General features: G+C 42.0%; 1 protein-coding gene and 1 long non-coding RNA gene across 2 annotated transcripts in view; one reads left to right on the forward strand and one right to left on the reverse strand.

Moving 5' to 3' along the window:
• The first annotated feature begins 197 nt into the window (after nt 1–197).
• The window catches only part of LOC129830379 (death-inducer obliterator 1-like), a 76,336-nt gene continuing 52,005 nt past the window's right edge, over nt 198–24,528 (forward strand). Inside the window, exon 1 of the mRNA XM_055892921.1 lies at nt 198–289. The gene's annotated coding sequence lies outside the window, so the exon portion shown is untranslated. The remainder of the gene's footprint in view (nt 290–24,528) is intronic.
• LOC129830381 (uncharacterized) lies at nt 15,762–16,575 on the reverse strand. Its single transcript, XR_008755514.1, has 3 exons — nt 16,501–16,575; nt 16,174–16,301; nt 15,762–16,020 (listed from the first exon to the last, which is right to left on the reverse strand). It is a non-coding gene; the product is annotated as an uncharacterized LOC129830381 (long non-coding RNA).

Here is a 24,528-nt window from a genome sequence, read left to right on the forward strand (position 1 = left end):
GAGCCTCTTGCAAAAAGTGTTTGTCATAAGTTGCATCTGCTGTCCAGGTAGGGTTTATATAGAAGTATCACTGAAATATGTGAGAATAAAAACATTTAACCTCTCACACCTGCGCCATCAATTGACCTCGCGAGCACTGCATCATATATCCAGCGTACACCAAACTTCTCGCGACAGATTTATTTCAACCGCGAGAGCGAGAACAAAACTCTCACAGTGGAGGAGAAGAGAAAATGGAAGGTTGTGTAGGCTTCGTCTTATGATAGGACACAGCTGGATAACCAGAAAGGTATTGTTTAAAACAATTCTCGTTAGATGAACGTATGCAATGATATCTTACAACAACAGTTTGTTAGATGCAAGGTAGACAAATTAATTTACACTTTAAAAAAGTCACGCGGTATGTATGGCTGCTTGACCCTGGACTGTGCATAGGTCAATAAGCTAGCTACCGCTACTATAGTTAGTATACGTTATTGTAGTAAATTAGTGTCCAACTGTGTTCTTTTTGGTTTTGTATTAATAATGGATGGTTGGTATGGTAGATAAATATGCCCCCTTCACTTTTAGGCCACCTTCACTTTTTTTGTTATACTGCTATCCATAATAACACTAACTATATACTCTGCTTGGCCAGCAAGCTAGTTTAAATTGTTTTCTTTTTTAGAACCAAATCTAAAAAAAATATGGAAATTGAGCCCCGCAGTGGTCGTGTCATAATACCCATAACACCTAGCGGTCAAAGACTGAAATGGTTCCAATCGTTTTTTCACCATTTAAAGCTGCAATATGTGTCCAAATTCACATACAAATGTGAGTTAAATATCTGTCATTCTCATTCAAAGCAAGTCTAAGAAACGCTAGATCTGTTCCATGTGTGCTATTTCTATGCTTCCAGTGCTTGTGTTTTGTTCTTGTATTTTTTTACTCTTGGTTTTGAACACCAGCGTCAAACAGCTGAAAATACAGTATGTTGCTTATGGAAAATGTATTTCACAATGGTTTAGATGGTACAACTATTCTCTACACTAAACTTGCTTGTTTTGTCACAAACTGAAATTAGGCAAACTAATAACATATCAACCAGGAAATGGCGGAGCTATTTCTGCATAGTGCATCTTCAATTTTATGCTTAGCCAGGCGTGTAAATCTTTCAGACAAAGTGACTTATCAATATATTAGGCTCTATTTACTATTAGTAGAAAATTCTAATTAGCATCCTGCAAGTCATCTCCCGCTGACATCTATTTGCTACCTTGATCCCATTAATCTACTGTTCCATATTTTATTGAACTAATATTTGTATTATGAATTTGGACTTGTCTTGTACAGAACTATCCTAGTAGCAGTCAGGTATTTGTGTCAAGAGTACTAGTCTAGTTTTTTGCAAAGAAGCTATATAGCTAGCTAGCTACCTACCTAGATATTAGCAACATATAGTGCATTCGGAAAGTATTCAGACCCCTCGACTTTTTCCACATTTTGTTACGTTACAGCCTTATTCTAAAATTGATAAAATAGTCCCCCCCCCCCTCAAACTACACACAATCCCCCTTAATGAAAAGGAAACACAGGTTTTTAGAGATTTTTGCTAAAAATAAATTATTAAATCACATTTACATAAGTATTCAGACCCTTTACTCAGTACTTTGTTGAAGCACCTTTGGCAGCAATTTACAGCCTCGTCTTCTTGGGTATGATGCTACAAGCTCGGGACACCTGTATTTGGGGAGTTTCTCCCGTTCTTCACTGCAGATCCACTCAAGCTCTGTCAGGTTGGATGGGGAGCGTTGCTACACAGCTATTTTCAGGTATCTCCAGAGATGTTCGATTGGGTTCAAGTTCGGACTCTGGCAGGGCCAGTCGAGGACATTGAGAGACTTATCCTGAAGCTATCCTGCATTGTCTTGGCTGTGTGCTTAGGGTCATTGTCCTGCTGGAAGGTGAACCTTCGCCCCAGTCTGAGGTCCTGAGGGCTCTGGAGCAGATTTTCATCAAGGATCTCTCTGTACTTTGCTCGGTTCATCTTTTCCTCGATCCTGACTAGTTTCCCAGTCCCTGCTGCTGAAAAACATAATGTAAAACATGATGCTGCCACCATGCTTCACCGTAAGGATGACCCTTGGCATTCAGGCCTTAGAGTTCAATCTTGGTTTCATCAGACCAGAGAATCTTGTTTGTCTTTTAGGTGCCTTTTGGCAAACTCCAAGCTGGCTGTCATGTGACTTTTTAATGAGAACTGGCTTCTGTCTGGCCGTTACCATAAAGGCCTGATTGGTGGAGTACTGTAGAGATGGTTGTCCTTCTGGAAGGTTCTCCCGTCTCCACAGAAGAACTCTAGAGCTCGTCAGAGTGACCATTGGGTTTTTGGTTACCTCCCTTACCAAGGCCCTTCTAATCAAATAAAATGTTATTGGTCACATACATGTTTAGCAGATGTTGCGGGTGTAGCGAAATGCCTCTAGCTCCAACAGTGACGTAATATCTAACAATTTCACAATACACATCTAAAGGAATGGAATTAAGAATATCAATATTTGGACAAGCAATGTCGGAGCGGCATAGACTAAAATACAGTAGAATAGAATACAGTGTATACATATGAGATGAGTAATGCAAAATATGTAAACATTATGAAAGTGGCCATTGATTTCAAGTCTATGTATATAGGGCTGCAGTCTCTAATGTTCTAGTGATGGCTATTTAACAGTCTGATGGCCTTGAGATGGATTCTGTTTTTCAGTCTCTAGGTCCCAACTTTGATGCACCTGTACTGATCTCACCTTCTAAATGATATCGGGGTGAACAGGCAGTGGCTTAGGTGGTTGTTGTCCTTGATGATCTTTTTGACCTTCCTGTGACATCGGGTGGTGTAGGTGTCCTGGAGGGCAGGTTGTTTGCCCCCGGTGATGCGTTGGGCAGACCTCACCACCTTCTGCAGAGCCCAGGCGGTGATACAGCCCGACAGGATGCTCTCGATTGTGCATCTGTAAAAGTTTGAGGGTTTTAGGTGCCAAGCCAAATTTCTTCAGCCTCCTGAGGTTGAAGAGGTGCTGTTGCACCTTCTTCACCACACTATTTCAGTTTGTCAGTGATGTGTCAGTGATTCTCCTCTGCGGTCCCCTTGATGTGGATAGGGGGGTGCTCCCTCTGCTGTTTCCTGAAGTCCACGATCAGCTCCTTTGTTTTGTTGAGGTTATTGTCCTGGCACCACACTCCCAGGGCCCTCACCTCCTCCCTGTAGGATGTCTCGTCATTGTTGGTAATCAGGCGTACTATTGTTGACATCTGCAAACTTGATGATTGTGTTGGAGGCTTGCGTGGCCACGCAGTCATGGATGAACAGGGAGTACAGGAAGGGGTTGAGCATGCACCCTTGTGGGGCCCCAGTGTATAGGATGAGCAAAGTGGAGGTGTTGTTTCCTACCTTCACCACCTGGGGGTGGCTCGTCAGGAAGTCCAGGACCCAGTTGCACAGGGCGGTGTTCAGACCCAGGTCTCGAGCTTAATGATGAGCTTGGAGGGTACTATGGTGTTGAATGCTAAGCTATAGTCAATGAACAGCATTCTTACATAGGTATTCCTCTTGTCCAGATGGGATTGTGCAGTGTGATGGCGATTGCATCGTCTGTGGATCCATTGGGGCGGTAAGGAAATTCAAGTGGGTCTAGGGTGTCAGGTAAGGTAGAGGTAATATGATCCTTGACTAGTCTCTCAAAGCACTTCATGATGACAGAAGTGAGTGCTACAGGGCGATAGACATTTAGTTCAGTTAACTTTGCTTTCTTTTTTTTGGTACCCTTCCTCAGATATGTGCCTCAACACAATCCTGTCTCAGAGCTCTACGGACAATTCCTACGACCTCATGGCTTGGTTTTTCCTCTGACATGCACTGTCAACTGTGGGACCTTATGTAGACAGGTGTGTGCCTTTTCAAATCATGTCCAGTCAATTGAATTTACCACAGGTGGACTTCAATCAAGTTGTAGAAACATCTCAAGTATGATCAACGGAAACAGGATGCACATGAGCTCAATTTCCAGTCTCATAGCAAAGGGTATGAATACTTATATAAATAAGGTATTTCAGTTTTTTTTTTTTTAATAAACTTTTAAATTTTTCTAAAAACCTGGTTTCACTTTGTCATTATGGGGTATTGTGTGTAGATTGAAAAAATATATACACTACTGTTCAAAAGTTTTTGTGTCACTTAGACATGTCCTTGTTTTTTAAAGGAAAAAGCACATTTTTTGTCCATTTAAAATTGAACAGAAATACAGTGTAGACATTGTTGTAAATGACTATTGTAGCTGAATTTATCGAATATCTACTTTGGCATACAGAGTCCCATTATCAGCAACCATCACTCCTGTGTTCCAATGGCACATTGTGTTAACTAATCGAAGTGTATCATTTTAAAGGGCTAATTGATCATTAAAAAACCCTTTTGCAATTATGTTAGCAGAGCTGAAAACAGTTGTGCTGATTAAAGAAGCAATAAAACTGGCCTCCTTTAAACTAGTTGAGTATCTGTAGCGTCAGCATTTGTGTGTTCGATTACAGGCTCAAAATGGCCAGAAACAAACAACTTTCTTCTGAAACTCGTCAGTCTATTCTTGTTCTGAGAAATGAAGGCAATTCCATGCGAGAAATTGCCAGAACCTGAAGATCTTGTACAACGCTGTGTACTACTCCCTTCACAGAACAGGGCAAACTGGCTCTAACCAGATTAGAAAAAGGAGTGGGAGGCCCTGGTGCACAACTGAGCAAGAGGACAAGTACATTAGAATGTCTAGTTTGAGAAACAGACGCCTCACAAGTCCTCAACTGGCAGCTTCATTAAATAGTACCCGCAAAACACCAGTCTCAATGTCAACAGTGAAGAGGCGACTCCGGGAGGCTGGCCTTCTAGTCAGAGTTCCTCTGTCCAGTTTCAGTGTTCTTTTGCCCATCTTAATCTTTTCTTTTTATTGGCCAGTCTGAGATATGGCTTTTTCTTTGCAACTCTGCCTAGAATGCCAGCATCCCGGAGTCGCCTCTTTACTGTTGACGTTGAGACTGGTGTTTCACATAAGTTCTAAACCTATATACATTTTACTGATACAGTATATTTTACATTGGTTACCTTGTTAGTCCCACCCTTCAGCTCCACTCAACCCCTCTAATCTATCTCTTAACTCCATCCATTTTTATTTCTGTTTCAAATCCAAATCAAATTTTATTTGTCAAACGCTCCGAATACAACAGGTGTAGACGTTATAGTGAAATTCTTACTTACAAACCCTTAACCAGCAATGCGGATTTAAGAAAATACCGAAGTAAAAAATAATTAAAGAGCAGCAGAAAAATAACAAGAGCGAGGATATATAGAGGGGGTACCAGTACAGAGTCACTGTGCGGGGGCACTGGTTAGTTGAGGTAATTGATGAAATATACACTGCTCAAAAAAATAAAGGGAACACTTAAACAACACAATGTAACTCCAAGTCAATCACACTTCTGTGAAATCAAACTGTCCACTTAGGAAGCAACACTGATTGACAATAAATTTCACATGCTGTTGTGCAAATGGAATAGACAACAGGTGGAAATTATAGGCAATTAGCAAGAGACCCCCAATAAAGGAGTGGTTCTGCAGGTGGTGACCACAGACCACTTCTCAGTTCCTATGCTTCCTGGCTGATGTTTTGGTCACTTTTGAATGCTGGCGGTGCTTTCACTCTAGTGGTAGCATGAGACGGAGTCTACAACCCACACAAGTGGCTCAGGTAGTGCAGCTCATCCAGGATGGCACATCAATGCGAGCTGTGGCAAGAAGGTTTGCTGTGTCTGTCAGCGTAGTGTCCAGAGCATGGAGGCGCTACCAGGAGACAGGCCAGTACATCAGGAGACGTGGAGGAGGCCGTAGGAGGGCAACAACCCAGCAGCAGGACCGCTACCTCCGCCTTTGTGCAAGGAGGAGCAGGAGGAGCACTGCCAGAGCCCTGCAAAATGACCTCCAGCAGGCCACAAATGTGCATGTGTCTGCTCAAACGGTCAGAAAGACTCCATGAGGGTGGTATGAGGGCCCGACGTCCACAGGTGGGGGTTGTGCTTACAGCCCAACACCGTGCAGGACGTTTGGCATTTGCCAGAGAACACCAAGATTGGCAAATTCGCCACTGGCGCCCTGTGCTCTTTACAGATGAAAGCAGGTTCACACTGAGCACATGTGACAGACGTGACAGAGTCTGGAGACGCCGTGGAGAACGTTCTACTGCCTGCAACATCCTCCAGCATGACCGGTTTGGCGGTGGGTCAGTCATGGTGTGGGGTGGCATTTCTTTGGGGGGCCGCACAGCCCTCCATGTGCTCGCCAGAGGTAGCCTGACTGCCATTAGGTACCGAGATGAGATCCTCAGACCCCTTGTTAGACCATACGCTGGTGCGGTTGGCCCTGGGTCCCTCCTAATGCAAGACAATGCTAGACCTCATGTGGCTGGAGTGTCAGCAGTTCCTGCAAGAGGAAGGCATTGATGCTATGGACTGGCCCGACCGTTCCCCAGACCTGAATCCAATTGAGCACATCTGGGAATTCATGTCTCGCTCCATCTACCAACGCCACGTTGCACCACAGACTGTCCAGGAGTTGGCGGATGCTTTAGTCCAGGTCTGGGAGGAGATCCCTCAGGAGACCATCCGCCACCTCATCAGGAGCAATGCCCAGGCGTTGTAGGGAGGTCATACAGGCACGTGGAGGCCACACACACTACTGAGCCTCATTTTGACTTGTTTTAAGGACATTACATCAAAGTTGGATCAGCCTGTAGTGTGGTTTTCCACTTTAATTTTGAGTGTGACTCCAAATCCAGACCTCCATGAGTTGATAAATTTGATTTCCATTGATCATTTTTGTGTGATTTTGTTGTCAGCACATTCAACTATGTAAAGAAAAAAGTATTTAATAAGAATATTTCATTCATTCAGATCTAGGATGTGTTATTTTAGTGTTCCCTTTATTTTTTTGAGCAGTGTATATACATGTGGTTAGAGTTATTAAAGTGAGTTATGCATAGATATAATGAGTAGCAGCCGTGTAAAAGGGTGGGGGGGGGACAATGCAAGTAGCCATTTGATTAGCTGTTCAGTAGTCCTATGGCTTGGGAGTAGAAGCTTGTTTAGAAGCTTCTTGGACCTAGACTTGGCGCTCCGGTACCGCTTGCCATGCGTTAGCAGAGAGAACAGTCTATAACTAGGGTGGCTGGAGTCTCTAACAATTTTTAGGGCCTTCCTCTGACACTGCCTGGTATAGAGATCCTGGATGGCAGGAAGCTTGGCCCCAGTGATGTACTGGGCCGTATGCACTACCCTCTGTAGTGCCTTGCAGTCGGAGGCCGAGCAGTTGCCATACCAGGCAGTGATGCAACCAGTCAGGATGCTCTCTAAGGTGCAGCTGTAGAATCTTTTGAGGATCTGAGGACACATGCCAAATCTTTTCAGTCTCCTGAGGGGGAATAGGTTTTGTCATTCCCTCTTCATGACTGTCTTGGTGTGCTTGGACCAGGTCCATTTATACATTCTCGTAATATGCAATTTATACAGATTGTAAATTAAAGATACACATTTTTGCTACGAGTATTATTATATTATTGATCGATTGCCTATGTGTTTTCAAATCACCCAGCAGTGCTACTTGCAGAGTTGGCTTCAGCCAATCCTGGTCCTGCGACCAAAAACAAGCTACATATGGACAGTACCAAAACAAATGATCTCATAATTCTGTCTCTTCGCAGCAACATCTGCAGAGCTGGGACAAAATAACATTATTTTGGTTGCAAGAATTTTGTATAGTCATTTAAATTAAAAAATATATTACGTTTTGAATCCGGTGTCGTTTTGCCTATCAGTTCATAAACCAGGTGCCATGGATTCCGTACATCAAAAATCTCTTCCCAACTGTTTTGCAGTCTGTATGGCACAGCTGTCAATTTGTTTGTCCTTATAAAACTGTAATAGTTTTATCACAATTTTCTTTAACCAATTTTGGTTTTTAATGCAGGTCTGACAGACAAATTCCTGTTTCCACCTTACACTTCTGCCCGTTCCTCCCTTCCGCCTCTTCAATGTTTGCAGTAATGCTGCCATTAGTTGGTTGTAATTTTGGGAGAGCAGATATTTTATATGTATGTTAGCTGCATGTGTGACAACTCCACCAGTCCTATTTATGATTGATCAAGTACTATATTTGAGTTTAACCATAATATTTGTTGTATTATTTGTTCTGTCTTTTCTGCTGGATTAAACAGAAATTGCAACCAACTTTCTATGGCTTGTTTTAAAAATAGCAATATTTTGGAGATTATTTCATTTTCAAAGAACCGAAAGTGAGAGGTATTCATTTGAATAAAGGGAAAAGGACATTCTTGAACAAGGGGTAAGACATTCTTACTAATCTGCTAGAGAACAATTTCAGAGTTAAGTATAACATGCTGACCACACTGCCCGCGTGCACGAGCGTTGCAAATGAATGTTATTCAATAATTGCGCCCACGAGCGTCTGTGTAGCCAGGCGCTAAAATAGAACTTGGGTCTATTTGTGATGCTTGATGCGCTGCAAGTCCCGCCTCTCCCATCTTCTCATTGGTTTTTACCCACGTGGGTGATTGAAAGATGAGCTGAGGTCCACACTCCAGTCCAGTTGGTGGTGGTAATGTGCCTTAAAGTTGGTTGCCAACTTCCATATAAAGTCCAAAGAAGAAGTTTGAAGGAGGAGGGACTACTAGAAACAAACTCAGTTTACCCTTTTTGCTCATATAATTAAAAAAGCTGGTCGCTAGGTGTAGGCAAGGCCAAAGAAGAAGTAGGTAAACTGGTAAACTGGGATATGACTAAAGAGTTAATCAGGGTGATTCTTTTCCCCCCACAAGTAGACAGTTATTTTTAATTTCCATTGTAGCAAGATCTTATCTATAAACGTTCTATTAAAATGTATTGTAGTGAGAATTTCTTTATTTCGGGATATGAGTACTGAGTATGTCCACATCACTGTCAAACCATTTTTATTGGTAAACTACACAGTAATGTAAAAGTAGTATTTTTTTTGTAAACCAATACGTATTATAAACTGGGTGGTTGGAGCCCTGAATGCTGATTGGCTGATAGCCGTGGTATATCAGACCATATACCAGGGGTATGACAAAGCATTTATTTTTACTGCTCTAATTACATTGGTAACCAGTTTATAATAGCAATAAGGCACATCTGGGGTTTGTGGTATATGGCCATGGCTAAGAGCTGTATTGAGGAACTCCGCGTTGCATCGTGCATAAGAACAGCCCTTAGCTGTGGTATATTGCCCAAATACCACACCCCCTTGGGCCTTATTACTTAAATATACACTTTTGGTGTAATTCATAATTTGGTTGTAATCCAGAGAGGTTAGAAAAAGTAGGCTGAGGAGGGATCCAAATTGTGGATTTAAAAGAATGTGAATCATCCGCGTACAGTGATATTTTTGTTTTTAAACCCTGGGTTTCTAGCCCCTTGATATTATTGTTGGATCTGGCGCCAACAGAGATGGTCGCTTGGCTTCACGTTCTTAGGAAACTATGCAGTATTTAGTTTTTTTATGTAATTCTCTTTCACGGAGACATGGCTCACTCGGGATACGTTATCAGAGTTGGTACAGCCACCCGGTTTCTTCACGCATCGCACTGACAGAAATAAACATCTCTCTGGTAAGAAGAAGGGCGGGGTTGTATGCCTTATGATTAACAAGTCATGGTGTGATCATAACACCATACAGGAACTCAAGTCCTTTTGATCACCGGACCTAGAATTCCTTACAACAAATGCAGACCGCATTATCTACCTAGAGAATTCTCTTCAATTATAATCCCAGCCGTGCATATCATCCCCCCAAGCAGACACCTTGACGGCCCTGAAAGATCTTCATTGGACTGGAAACCACATATCCTGAGGCTGCATTTATTGTAGCTGGGGATTTTAACAAGGCTAATCTGAAAACAAGGCTCCCGAAATGCGTTCTGCGACGCATACAAAGCCCTCCCCCGCCCTCTTTTCGGCAAATCTGACCACGACTCCATTTTGTTGCTCCCAGCCGATAGACATAAACTAAAACAGGAAACGCCCGTGCTCAGGTCTGTTCAACGCTGGTCGGACCAATCTGATTCCAAGCTTCAAGATTGCTTCGATCACGTGGACTCGGATATGTTCCGGATAGCCTCAGGCGACAACATTGATGTATACGCTGATTCGATGAGCGAGTTTATTAGCAAGTGCATAGGTAATGTTGTACCCACAGTGACTATTAAAACCTTCCCCAACCAGAAACCGTGGATTGATGGCAGCATTCGCGCAAAACTGAAAGCGCGTACCACTGCTTTTAATCAGGGCAAGGTGAACGGAAACATGACCGAATACAAACAGTGTATCCCTCCGCAAGGCAATCAAACAAGCTAAGTCCCAGTATAGAGACAAAGTAGAGTCGCAATTCAACAGCTCAGAACGAGACGTATGTGACAGGATCTACACTCAATCACGGATTACAAATAGAAAACCATCCCCGTCAAGGACACCGATGTCTTGCTCCCAGACAAACTAAACAACTTCTTTGCTCGCTTTGAGAACAATACAGTGCCACTGACACAGCCCGCTACCAAAACCGCTACCAAAAAACATTTAAACGTGTTAACCCCTGCAAGGCTGCCGGCCCAGATGGCATCCCTAGCCGCATCCTCAGAGCATGCGCAGACCAGCTGGCTGGTGTGTTTACGGACATATTCAATCAGTCCCTATCCCAGTCTGCTGATCCCACATGCTTCAAGAGGGCCACCATTGTTCCTTTTCCCAAGAAAGCTAAGGTAACTGAGCTAAACGGGTATCGCCCCGTAACACTCACTTCCGTCATCATGAAGTGCTTTGAGAGACTAGTCAAGGATCATCACCTCCAACCTACCTGACACCCTAGACCCACTCCAATTTGCTTACCGCCCCCATAGGTCCACAGATGACGCAATCGCAATCACACTGCCCTAACCCATCTGGACAAGAGGAATACCTATGTAAAAATGCTGGTCATCGACTACAGCTCAGCATTTAAAACTATAGTACCCTCCAAACTCATCATTAAGCTCGAGACCCTGGGTCTCGATCCCGCCCTGTGCAACTGGGTCCTGGACTTTCTGACGGGCCGCCCCCAGGTGGTGAGGGTAGGAAACATCTCCACCTCGCTGATCCTCAACACTGGGGCCCCACAAGGGTGCGTTCTCAGCCCTCTCCTGTACTCCCTGTTTATCCATGACTGCGTGGCCATGCACGCCTCCAACTCAATCATCAAGTTTGCAGACGACACTAGAATGGTAGTCTTGATTACCAACAATGACGAGACGGCCTACAGGGAGGAGGTGAGGGCCCTCGGAGTGTGGTGTCAGGAAAATAACCTCACACTTAACGTTAACAAAACAAATGAGATGATTGTGGACTTCGGGAAACAGAAGAGGGAGCACCCCCCTATCCACATCGACGGGACAGTAGTGGAGAAGGTGGAAAGTTCCTCGGCGTACACATCACGGACAAACTGAAATGGTCCACCCACACAGACAGCGTGGTGAAGAAGGCGCAACAGCGCCTCTTCAACCTTGGGAGGCTGAAGAAATTTGGCTTGTCACCAAAAACACTCACAAACTTTTACTGATGCACAATAATAAATGTATCACTAGTCACTTTAAACAATGCCACTTTATATAATGTTTACATCCCCAACATTACTCATCTTATATGTATATACTGTACTCTATACCATCTACTGCATCTTGCCTATGCCGTACGCCCATCGCTCATCCATATATTTATATGTACATATTCTTATTCATTCTTTTACACTTGTGTGTATAAGGTAGTTGTTGTGAAATTGTTAGATTACTTGTTAGATATTACTGCACGGTCGGAACTAGAAGCACAAGCATTTCGCTGCACTCGCATTAACATCTGCTAACCATGTGTATATGGTATTGTGACCAATAAAATTTGATTTGATTTAATAGCTAACATTTTGATGGACATAATAAATAGATATGCCGATAGTGGACAAACTTGTTTTACTCCTCTTGACAGTTTAATACCTTCTGAGAAGTAGCCATTATTTACTATTTTACACCTAGGTTTACTATACATAACTTTAACCTATTGTATAAGAGATTCTCGAAAATGTGAAATTTTCCAGGCATTTACAGTGCATTCGAAAAGTGTTCAGACCCCTTCATTTTTTCCACATTTTGTTACGTTACAGTGTTATTCCAAAATTGATGATACAAATGTATAATTGTCATCAATCTACACACAATACCCCATAATGACAAAGCGAAAACAGTTTTTTGGACATTTTTACAAATTAATAAAAAATAATTTAAAAAAAGGTATTTATATAAGTATTCATACCCTTTGCTACGAGACTGGAAGTTGAGTTCAGGTGCATCCTGTTTCCATTGATCATCCTTGAGATGTTTCTACAACCTGATTGGATTCCACCTGTGGTAAATTCAATTGATTGGACATGATTTGGAAAAGCGCACACTTATCTATAGAAGGTCCCACACTTGACAGTGCATGTCAGAGCAAAAAACTAAGCCATGATGTTGAAGGAATTGTTCATAGAGCTCAGACTGGATTGTGTCGAGGCACAGATCTGGGGAAGGGTACAAAACATTTCTGCAGCATTGAAGGTCCCCAAGAACACAGTGGCTTCCATCATTCTTAAATGGAAGAAGTTTGTAACCACCTAGAGCTGACTACCCAGCCAAACTGAACAATTGGGAGAGGTGACCAATCAGGGAGGTGAACAAGAACCCAATGGTCACTGACAGAGCTCTAGAGTTCCTCTGTGGAGATGGGAGAACCTTCCAGAAGGACAACCTTTGCTGCAGCACTCCATCAATCAGGCCTTTATGGTTGAGTGGCCAGACGGAAGCCACTCTTCAGTAAAAGGCACGACAGCCCGTTTGGAGTTTGCCAAAAGGCACCTCTGGTCTGTTGAAACCAAGATTGAACTCTTTGGCCTGAATGCCAAGCATCATGTCTGGAGGAAACCAGGCACCACTCATCACCAGGCTAATACCATCACTACTGTGATGCATGGTAGTGGCATGCTTTTCAGCAGCAGGAACTGAGAGACTAGTCAGGATCGAGGAAAAGATTAACTGAGCAAAGTACAGAGATCCTTGCTGAAAACCTGCTCCAGATCTCTCTTGACCTCAGACTGGGGCGAAGGTTCCCCTTCCAAAATGGCAACGACCCTGATCACACAGCCGAGACAACGCAGGAGTGGCTTCGGGACAAGTCTCTGAATGTCCTTGAGTGACCCAGCCAGAGCCCGGACTTGACCCCAATCGAACATATCTGGAGAGACCTGAAAATAGCTGTGCAGCGATGTTCCCCATCCTACCTGACAGAGCTTGAGAGTATCTGCAGAGAAGACTGGGTGAAATTTCCCAAATACAGGTGTCCCAAGCTTGTAGCGTCATCAAATGTATTTATAACGCCCTTCTTACATCAGCTGATATCTCAAAGTGCTGTACAGAAACCCATCCTAAAACCCCCAAACAGCAAGCAATGCAGGTGTAGAAGCATACCCAAGAAGACTCATGGCTGTAATTGCTGCCAAAGGTGCTTCAACAAAATACTGAGTAAAGTGTCTGAATACTTATGTAAATGTGATATTTCAGGTTTTTATTTTGAATGCGTTTGCAAAATAATCCTGAAACTGTTTTTGCTTTATCATTATGGGGTATTGTCTGTAGATTGATGAGGGGGAAAAACAATTTAATACATTTTAGAATAAGGCTGTAACGTAACAATGTGGAAAAAGTCAAGGGGTCAGAATACTTTCCGAATGGGGTTGTATATATAAATTCCAGTAGTACTTTATCCAAAGCCTTTTCAAAGTCAGCTATGAATACCAGGCCTGGTTTCCTAGATTTTTAATATTGTTCTATTGTTTTACAGTACTTGTCTTGTATTATCTTCAATGTATTGTCCATGTAGAAACCCTGTCTGATTAGGATGAATAATATCCGACAATACCTTTTTAATTCTATGCGCTTTGCACTTTGCAAAATTTTTTTGCATCACAACACTGAAGTGTAAGGGGCCTCCAATTTTATGTTTTCCACTTCCATCCTGTTTCAGTAATAATTAAATCAGTATCTGATAATCTACCATTTATATAGGAGTGGTTAAAACATGCTAATAATGGTTCTCTGAGTACATCAAAAAAGGTTTGGTATACCTCAACTGTTATGCCATCCAACCCTAGAGTTTTCCCAGACTTAAAGGCTTTAATTGCATCAAGAAGTTCCTCTGTAATTTGGCCTTCACTTGAGTCTTTCTGTACAGCTGTTAATTTTACATGATTAATTGGGGATAAAAATCCATACAATTAACTTTGGTTAGTAAAATGGAGGAGATTGAAACGAAAACATATGCTTAGAGTACTTTGCTTCCTCTTTTCAAAATATTGTTTGGTGAATAATGGGTGATTCTGTCATTTGTAATAAGTTTCAGAAAATTATTTTTGGTATCATTTCTATGTTGAAGATTTAAAAAAATAATTTGGTACATTTCCCCCCATCTTTCATCCAGTTCACTTAATTTTTTTATAATATATTACACTCGATCTTTCTTGATGTTCCTTCATTTCTCCTCTAACTTATTCTGTGCCTCAATGGTACAGTTTTTATTGCTATCTATCTGTACTGTTAGTCCTTCTATTTCCTTTGTTAATATGGACTCTTTTGGCCTAAATTGCTTTTGTTTTGGAGGATTATTGAATTGCATGGCGTCTAAAGGCACATTTAAAAGTGCCCCATACAATAAGGGGATACCTATATTATGTCGGAAAAAGTCAGTTATACATTTAAAAACAAGTTTTCATCCAAAAGGCTTTGATTAAATTTCCAATATCCTCGTTCACGTGGAAATTCTTGTAAGACTAATTTATATGCCATTTATTTGATGGTCTCATACCCATATTTTACCAGATCCTCTTCTCCTTCAGCCGGTAGTGGTCTTTCTTTAATCCCTTATCATTTCTGGCAACTATATGAACAAGGTGAAATCTTTCAATTCATGGTGTCAGAATGCACTGCTGTATTAAAGCAATTCAGGAGAACTAACTTGTTGACAAGATCTGCTGCAGATTCTAAGCCAGATTAACTAATTGCAGAATGTGTCCATAATCATGAATTAATAAGCATATTTATTTGACAAGAATGCTCATAGTCAATCACGGCAAACACCAGAACTCCAACAATTACATTTGTTTTTAAAGAAATCTAAATGGTAAACAATGCATACATATGCCTTTTATACATAACATATAAAAGCTCTGATTTTAAGTAAATATTGAATGATTTATTCATCAATGCCACAAACCTGGGACATCGAAGAGCACTATTATTACTATCTGAGAACGCACAGATTCTTCATTTCCATTTGAGGAATTAGACCAGCACAAATAACACAATGTAAACCGCATACTGTGATTTGGTGGGTGAGTTACAAATGGAAAACCTGGATGTGTAAGGTAGGTTTTTTTATAAAAAGTGTTTCTCAACAGAACAACAAACACACTTGACAGACTCAACAAAGAAGCCATGCCTAATGCGCAGCTATAATAACACCATTCTTGTCAATTTAACAACACTTTTAAACGTGTTGCTGAGTCTAGATGTTTTCAAATCAGGAGAAGAAGTGAAGGAAGCAGCATAGGGAAAATGGGTGAAGGTAGGGTGGGTTTATAGAGATAAGATGGAGAGTTCCAAAGTGGCTGAAGTTGAGGGAACATGGGGCATAGAAGGCATAGTGTGGAATAAGGTGTAGTTAAAGAGATGGTTGGCTATGGAATACACAAAATGGGGTGCTGTTGTGCTTCTGCACCCCTTTTAGGTTGTCATAAATATCTGTCCCCTGTCCCTCTGCGTTATTCCATCTGTTGCAGCATTTAAAATCGTGGTCTTCGTCTGTCTGTGAATCACAATATTAAAGACGATGAGTGATCACAGCATTTATACAAATTGAGCCATAGACAATACAACTTAAGCATTGATGAGTGCATTTTGTTGACAACATGGTGGTTTACACTATGTCTACTGTGTGTGAATGATGGAAGAATCTTACCCCAGCTGTAGGTCCATTTTTGAGTGTGTGTGGTCACTTAGGACTGCACATCAACCAGTACTGGGACCATTGGAGACTTGGGATACTTGCTCTCAAAGTGCTGCTTGGATGTCTTTGGGTCTGCACTTCTAAAGGTCAAGTACAAAATGGAGGAAGATAACAATCTGTGGCTTAGATTGAAATCAAAGTTGACACAAATGATAAACTAAGAAACACGATGCAACAAACTGCTCCACATATGAAATACCGTACCACACAGGCCAGTACAATAGCCTACACATGGAGAGGAACCTAAAGGCACATACAGTACCAACCAATACTACTCACCCGACAGACATGGCAGGTGTACTGTGGACCTGTGCTGCCTTGGCTTCTGGTTCGGGGCTGCTCCCTTAGTAGCCGCCGCCATGGCATCAGTCAACAAGTTAAAGTTCAACTTGAGAGTGGAGCATGCATTATACAGTGCCTTCAGAAAGTATTTACAAGCCTAAATGAGTTCAGGAGTAGAAATGTGTTTTACAAGTCACATAAGTTGCATGGACTCACTCTGTGTGCAATAATGGTGGTTAACATGATTTTGAATGACTACCTCATCTCTGTACCCCACACATACAATTATCTGTAAAGTCCCTCAGTCGAGCAGACATTGAATATCCCTTTGAGCATGGTGAAGTTATTAATTACACTTTGGATGGGGTGTCAATACACCCAGTCACTACAAGGATACAGGCGTGCTTCTTAAACTCTCTAGGGTATGTGGGACGGTAGCGTCTCACCTCGTCAACAGCCAGTGAAACTGCAGGGCGCCAAATTCAAAACAACAGAAATCCAATAATTAAAATTCCTGAAACATACAAGTATTTTACACCATTTTAAAGATACACTTGTTGTAAATCCAGCCACAGTGTCCGATTTCAAAAAGGCTTTACGACGAAAGCACACCAAACGATTGTTAGGTCAGAGCCAAGTCACAGAAAAACACAGCCATTTTTCCAGCCAAAGAGAGGAGTCACAAAAATAAGAAATAGAGATAAAATGAATCACTAACCTTTGATCTTCATCAGATGACACTCATAGGACTTCATGTTACACAATACATGTATGTTTTGTTCGGTAAAGTTCATATTTATATCCAAAAATCTGAGTTTACATTGGCGCGTTATGTTCAGTAGTTCCAAAACATCCGGTGATTTTGCAGAGATCCACATCAATTTACAGAAATACTCATAATAAACATTGCTAAAAGATACAACTGCTATGCATGGAATTTTAGATCCACTTCTCCTTAATGTAACCGCTGTGTCAGATTTTCAAAAAAACTTTACGGAAAAAGCACACCATGCAATAATATGAGTACAGCGCTCAGAGACCAACACAACCCAAACAGATATCCGCCATGTTGTGTAGTCAACAGAAGTCAGAAATAGCATTATAAATATTCACTGACCTTTGATGATCTTCATCAGAATGCACTCCCAGGAATCCCAGTTCCACAAGAAATGTTTGTTTTGTTTGATGAAGTCCATCATGTATGTCCAAATACCTCCTTATTGTTTGCGCGTTTAGCCCAGTAATCAAAATTCATGACGCACGATCACTAGGTGCAGACAAAGTCAAAAAGTTCCGTTACAGACCGTAGAAACATGTCAAACGATGTATAGAATCAATCTTTAGGATGTTTTTAACATAAATCTTCAATAATGTTCCAACCGGAGAATTCCTTTGTCTTCAGACATGCAATGGAACGCAAGCTAACTTTCTCACGTGAACGCGCCTGGTCAGCTCGTGGCTCTCTGGCAGACCTCTGACTCATTCCCCTCTCATTCGACCCCACTTCACAGTAGAAGCCTCAAACAAGGTTCTAAAGACTGTTGACATCTAGTGAAACTTTAGGAAGTGCAATATGACCCCATTTCCACTGTATCTTGGATAAGCAAAGAGTTGAAAAACTACAAACCTCAGATTTCCCACTTCCGGGTTGGATTTTTTCTCAGGTTTTTGCCTGCCATATGAGTTCTGTTATTCACAGACATCATTCAAACAGTTTTAGAAACTTCGGAGTGTTTTCTATCCAAGTCTACTAATAATATGCATATCCTAGCATCTGGGCCTCAGTAGCAGGCAGTTTACTCTGGGCACGCTTTTCATCCAGACATGAAAATACTGCCCCCTACCCAAGAGAGGTTAACTCAGTTGCTGGAGAGGAAGGAAACCGCTCTGGGATTTCACCATGAGGCCAATGGTGACTTTAAAACAGTTACAAAGTTTAATGGCTGAGATAGAAAAGGAAGGTTGGCTCAACAACATTGTACACGGAACAAAAATATAAACGCAACATGTAAAGTGTTGGTCCCATGCTTCATGAGCTGAAATAAAAGTTCCCAGACATTTTCCATATGCACAAATGTTGTGAACAAATTTGTTTACATCCCTGTAAGTGAGCATTTTATCCTTTGCAAGATAATTCATCCACCTGACAGGTGTGGCATATCAAGAAGCTGATTAAACAGCATGATCATTACCCAGGTGCACCTTGTGCTGGGGACAACAAAAGGCCACTCTAAAATGTGCAGTTTTGTCACAAAACACAATGCTACAGTCTCAAGTTTTTAGGGAGCATGCAATTGTCATGCTGACTGCAGGAATGTCCACCAGAGCTGTTGCCAGAGATTTGATTTTGTTTACCGTAAGCCGCCTTCATCATTTTAGAGATTTTGGCAGTACGTCCAAACGGCTTCACAACCGCAGACCACGTGTTACCACGCCAGCCCAGGACTTCCACATCTGGCTTCTTCACTTGCGGGATCGTCTGAGGGGGGGGGGGGGGGGTTCTGTAATAAAGCCCTTTTGTGTGGAAAAACTCGTTCTGATTGGCGCCCCTGCCCAGTCGTGAAATCGATAGATTAGGGCCTAACGAACTGTAACTGGAATCTTTAATGTGGCATTTTTGTTCAGTATAGTTACTCCTCAATACTAATCTAATTGACACAGTGAAAAGAAGGAAGCCTGTACAGAATAACAATATTCCAAAACATGCTTCCTGTTTGCAGTAAGGCACTAATTTAAAACGGCAAAAAATGTGGCAAAGAAAGGTACTTTAAGTCCGGAAAACAAAGTGTTATGTTTGGGACAAATCCAACACATAAAAACACTGAGTACCGCTCTTCATATTTTCAAGCATGGTGGTGGCTGCATCATTACATTTTACATTTTAGTCATTTAGCAGACGCTCTTATCCAGAGCGACTTACAGTAGAGTGCATACATTTTTTTTTAAATTACATTTACATACTGAGACAAGGATATCCCTACCGGCCAAACCCTCCCTAACCCGGACGACGCTATGCCAATTGTGCGTCGCCCCCACGGACCTCCCGGTTGCGGCCGGCTGCGACAGATCCTGGGCGCGAACCCAGCCCAGCCTGGGCGCGAACCCAGAGACTCTGGTGGCGCAGCTAGCACTGCGATGCAGTGCCCTAGACCACTGCGCCACCCGGAAGGTCATGTTATGGGTCATCGACAAGGACTTGGGAGTTTTTTGGGGGGATAAAAATAAACGAAATAGAGCTAAGCACAGGCAAAATCCTAGAGAAAAACCTGTTTGTCTGCTTTCCAACAGACACCGAGAGACAAATTCACCTTTCAGCAGGACAATAACCTAAAACAAGGATAGCAGTTTGGCATCGATAACATGACATTTAATTGTACCTCAAAAACAAACGTGTGAATATCAATTAAATTAAAACCCACCATAGCAGGTAGGACTAAATAAGGTTACTTAACTTTGTCTACTAGCTATACTAATGATCTGCTGTCCAGAGGGTAACAGCAAACATATCCATGTTTTCCGGCAGTAAAGTGTTGCCCCGAGAGGATGCTAATCAGTCTGACTCTGAAACCCCTCAAAAAGAAAGACTAAAATAATACAGCTAGCTAGAGTAGCATTATCAAGAACGCCTAGCCCTAGCCTCACCATCTAAGTTAGCTAGCTAGTAAACTAGCAAGCTAAACTGTTGGTTTATAAAAATCAAAGCTAAATGTTTTTTTCCTGAATTTGACATGTATTTAAATGGCTAGACAAATAAACGGCTAATGTTGCTAACCCTGAGCTAGCTACCTAGATGGTAACAGGCATTTTCAATTTAAAACTTGCCCAAGATAGTTCACAGAATTGTCCTTTTTAAACAACTTTAGCCAATTTATTAATTAGTTTATCCAGAGATTTTTACCTTTGCCTCGATTTGTCAGTGTCATCCAAATCATCATGGCATTGGTGAGGAAGTGAGGCTTGAGACAGGCATTTGTAGTTCTGTATGATAGTCACATTAGCAGCTAATTAGCATTTAATTTTTGGGGGGTAAATACAGGCGAATATATTTATAAAAGTCACCTTGTTGGAGAGAGTTTTACACGGTTATCAAAACGTCACACCAGGGTAAACCTACACAAAAACACAGCCCTTATTTGAAGTGTTTCTAAAATTCACAAAGGATAAAATGAATGGTGGAAAACGATTGTGTAGTATGAGGCCCCCCAAAAAACATGAACAAAGACTCCAAAAACACCCAAATATGTCCTTTTAGAAACGGCAAATCTCCCAGTATTGTGATGCCGGTCTTTAGATGTTGTACACATGAAATTGTGTCATTCTGTACTTTATCTGCAACGTTGTATTCCATTTCGTTGCGACTCGAGCATTACCTCTCCGTCCATTCTACAAGTAACTGCCAAAAATAAAGGAAACACTTGAGTAAATGAGGTCAAATCAGATATACAAAGTATATTGAAGGCTTGGGGTGCTTCCACACATGACATTCCAGACACTTGTAGAATCTATGCCAAGGCGTATTAAAACTGTTGTGGCGGCTAGTGGTGTCCCAATGCGCTATTAAGACAACTTTATGTAGGTGTTTCCTTTATTCTGGCAGTTACCTGTAGCAGCAGGCTACATGGAGGATGAAACAGCTGGATAGGTGAAACGAATAAAGTTCAACTAAAGACCTGCAACACTATACTGAGAGCTTTGCTGTTTTTAAAAGGACATATTTGTTTTGTTTTTTAAACTTGGTTAATGTTTTTTCGGGGCCCCCATAACACACAACTAGGATGATGAAGTGTTTTGCTCTTTTCCGGTAAGTCTCTCAAACATGTAAAATCATAAAGGTGTCTGGACCCTTCTATAACATGCCATTTACATCATAAATAGAGATTTCGTTGTAAAAAAAAAAAAAAGAACTTCTCCTTCAAGTTCCATGTGGTTCAGTTGGTAAAGCTTGGCCCTTGCATCACCAGGGTTGTGGGTTCGATTCCTACGGGGACCAGTATGAAAAAATATAAATACTCAGCAAAAAAGAAACGTCCCTTTTTCAGGACCCTGTCTTTCAAATATCATTCGTAAAAATCCAAATAACTTCACAGATATTCATTGTAAAGGGTTTAAACACTGTTTCCCATGAACCATAAACAATTAATGAACATGCACCTGTGGAATGGTCGTTAAGACACTAACAGCTTAGACGGTAGCCAATTAAGGTCACAGTTATGAAAACGTAGGACACTAAAGAGGCCTTTATACTGACTCTGAAAAACACCAAAAGAAAGATGCCCAGGGTCCCTGCTCATCTGCGTGATCGTGCCTTAGGCATGCTGCAAGGAGGCATAAGGACTGCAGATGTGACCAGGGCAATAAATTGCAATGTCCATACTGTGAGACACCTAAGACAGCGCTACAGGGAGATAGGACGGACAGCTGATCGTCCTCGCAGTGGCAGACCACGTGTAACAACACCTGCATAGGATCGGTACATCCGAACATCACACCTGCGGGACAGGTACAGGATGGCAACAACTGCCGTGTTACACCAGGAACGCACAATCCCTCCATCAGTGCTCAGACTGTACGCAATAGGCTGAGAGATGCTGGACTGAGGGCTTATAGGCCTGTTTTAAGGCAGGTCCTCACCAAACATCACTGGCAACAACGTCGCCTATGGGCACAAACCCACCGTCACTGGACCAGACAGGACTGGCAAAAAGTGATCTTCTCTGACGAGTCGCGGTTTTGTCTCACCAGGGGTGATGGTCAGATTCGCATTCATCGATGAAGGAATTAGCGTTACACCGAGGTCTGTACTCTGGAGCGGGATTGTTTTTGAGGTGGGGGGTCCGTCATGGTCTGTGGCGGTGTGTCACAGCATCATCGGACTGAGCTTGTTGTCATTGCAGGCAATCACAACGTTGTGCGTTACAGGGAAGACATCCTCCTCCCTCATGTGGTACCCTTCTTGTAGGCTCATCCTGACATGCCCCTCGAGCATGACAATGCCACCACGCACAGAACGAGCAGTATGGCTGATTTCCTGCAAGACAAGAATGTCAGTGTTCTGCCATAGCCAGTGAAGAGCCCGGATCTCAATCCCATTGAGCACGTCTGGGACCTGTTGGATCAGAGGGTGAGGGCTGGGCCATCCCCCCCAGAAATATCCGGGAACTTGCAGGTTCTTGGTGGAAGAGTTGGGTAACATCTCACAGCAAGAACTGGCAAATATGGTGCAGTCCATGAGGAGGAGATGCACTGAAGTACTTAATGCAGCTGGTGGCCACACCGGATACTGACTGTTACTTTTGATTTTGACCCCCCCTTTGTTCAGGGACAAATTATTCCACTTCTGTTAGTCACATGTCTGTGGAACTTGTTCAGTTTATGTCTCAGTTGTTGAATCTTGTTACGTTCACACAAATATTTACACATGTTAAATTTGCTGAAAATAAATGCAGTTGACAGTGAGAGGACGTTTCTTTTTTGCTAAGTTTTTATACACTACCGTTCAAAAGTTTGGGGTTACTTAGAAATGTCCTTGTTTTTTAAAGAAAATAAATTATTTTGGCCATTAAAATAACATAAAATTTATCAGAAATACAGTGTAGACATTGTTAATGTTGTAAAGGATTGATTTTTTAAATGGAATATCTTCATAGGCGTACAGAGGCCCATTATCAGCAACCATCACTCCTGTGTTCCAATGGCACGTTGTGTTAGCTAATCCAAGTTTATCATTGTAAAAGGCTAATTGATCATTAGAAAACACTTTTGCAATTATGTTAGCACAGCTGAAAACTGTTGTCCTGATTAAAGAAGCAATTAAACTGGCCTTCTTTAGACTAGTTGAGTATCTGGAGCATCAGAATTTGTAGGTTCGATTACAGGCTCAAAATGGCCAGAAACAAATAACTTTATTCTGAAACTCGTTAGTTTATTCTTGTTCTGAGAAATGAAGGCTATTCCATGCGAGAAATTGCCAGAAACTGAAGATCTCGTACAACGCTGTGTACTACTCCCTTCACAGAACAGCGCAAACTGGCTCTAACCAGAATAGAAAGAGGAGTGGGAGGCCCCGGTGCACAACTGAGCAAGAGGACAAGTACATTAGAGTGTCTAGTTTGTGAAACAGATGCCTCACAAGTCCCTCAACTGGCAGCTTCATTAAATTGTACCCGCAAAACACCAGTCTCAACGTCAACAGTGAAGTGGCGACTTATGGTTGCTGGCCTTCTATTCAGAGTTGCAAAGAAAATGCCATATCTCAGACTGGCCAATAAAAAGAAAAGATTAAGATGGGAAGAAGAACACTGACACTGGAAAGTGGAAGATTGGAAAAAAGTGTTATGGACAAACGATTCTAAGTTTGAGATGTTCGGATCACAAAGTAGAACATTTGTGAGACGCAGAAAAAATGAAAAGAGGCTTGATGCCATCTCAAGCATGGTGGAGACAATGTGATGGTCTGGGGGGGTGCTCTGGTGGTGGTAAAGTGGGAGATTTGTTAAAGGGATCTTGAAGAAGGAATGCTTTCACTCGATTTTGCAACGCCATGCCATACCCTGTGGACGGCGCTTAATTGGAGCCAATTTCCTCCTACAACTGTACAATGACCCAAAGCACAGCTCCAAGCTATGCATGAACTATTTAGGGAAGAAGCAGTCAGCTGGTATTTGATCTATAATGGAGTGTCCAGCACAGTCACCGGATCTCAACCCTATTGAGCTGTTGTGGGAGCTTGACCGTATGGTAGTGTGCCCATCAAGCTAGTCCAACTAGTGGGAGGTGCTTCAGGAAGCATGGGGTGAAATCTCTTTAGTTTTCCTCAACAAATTGACAACTAGAATTCCAAAGGTCTGCAAGGCTGTAATTGCTCCAAATGGAGGATTCTTTGACGAAAGCAAAGTTTGACAGACACAATTATTATTTAAATTAAAAATCATTATTTATAACCATGTCAACGTCTTGACTATATGTCCTATTCATTTTGCAACTAATTTCATGTATGTTTTCATGGAAAACAAGGACATTTCTAAG

The sequence above is a fragment of the Salvelinus fontinalis genome, chromosome 31, assembly GCF_029448725.1.
Source record: "Salvelinus fontinalis isolate EN_2023a chromosome 31, ASM2944872v1, whole genome shotgun sequence".
Classification (NCBI taxonomy): domain Eukaryota; kingdom Metazoa; phylum Chordata; class Actinopteri; order Salmoniformes; family Salmonidae; genus Salvelinus; species Salvelinus fontinalis.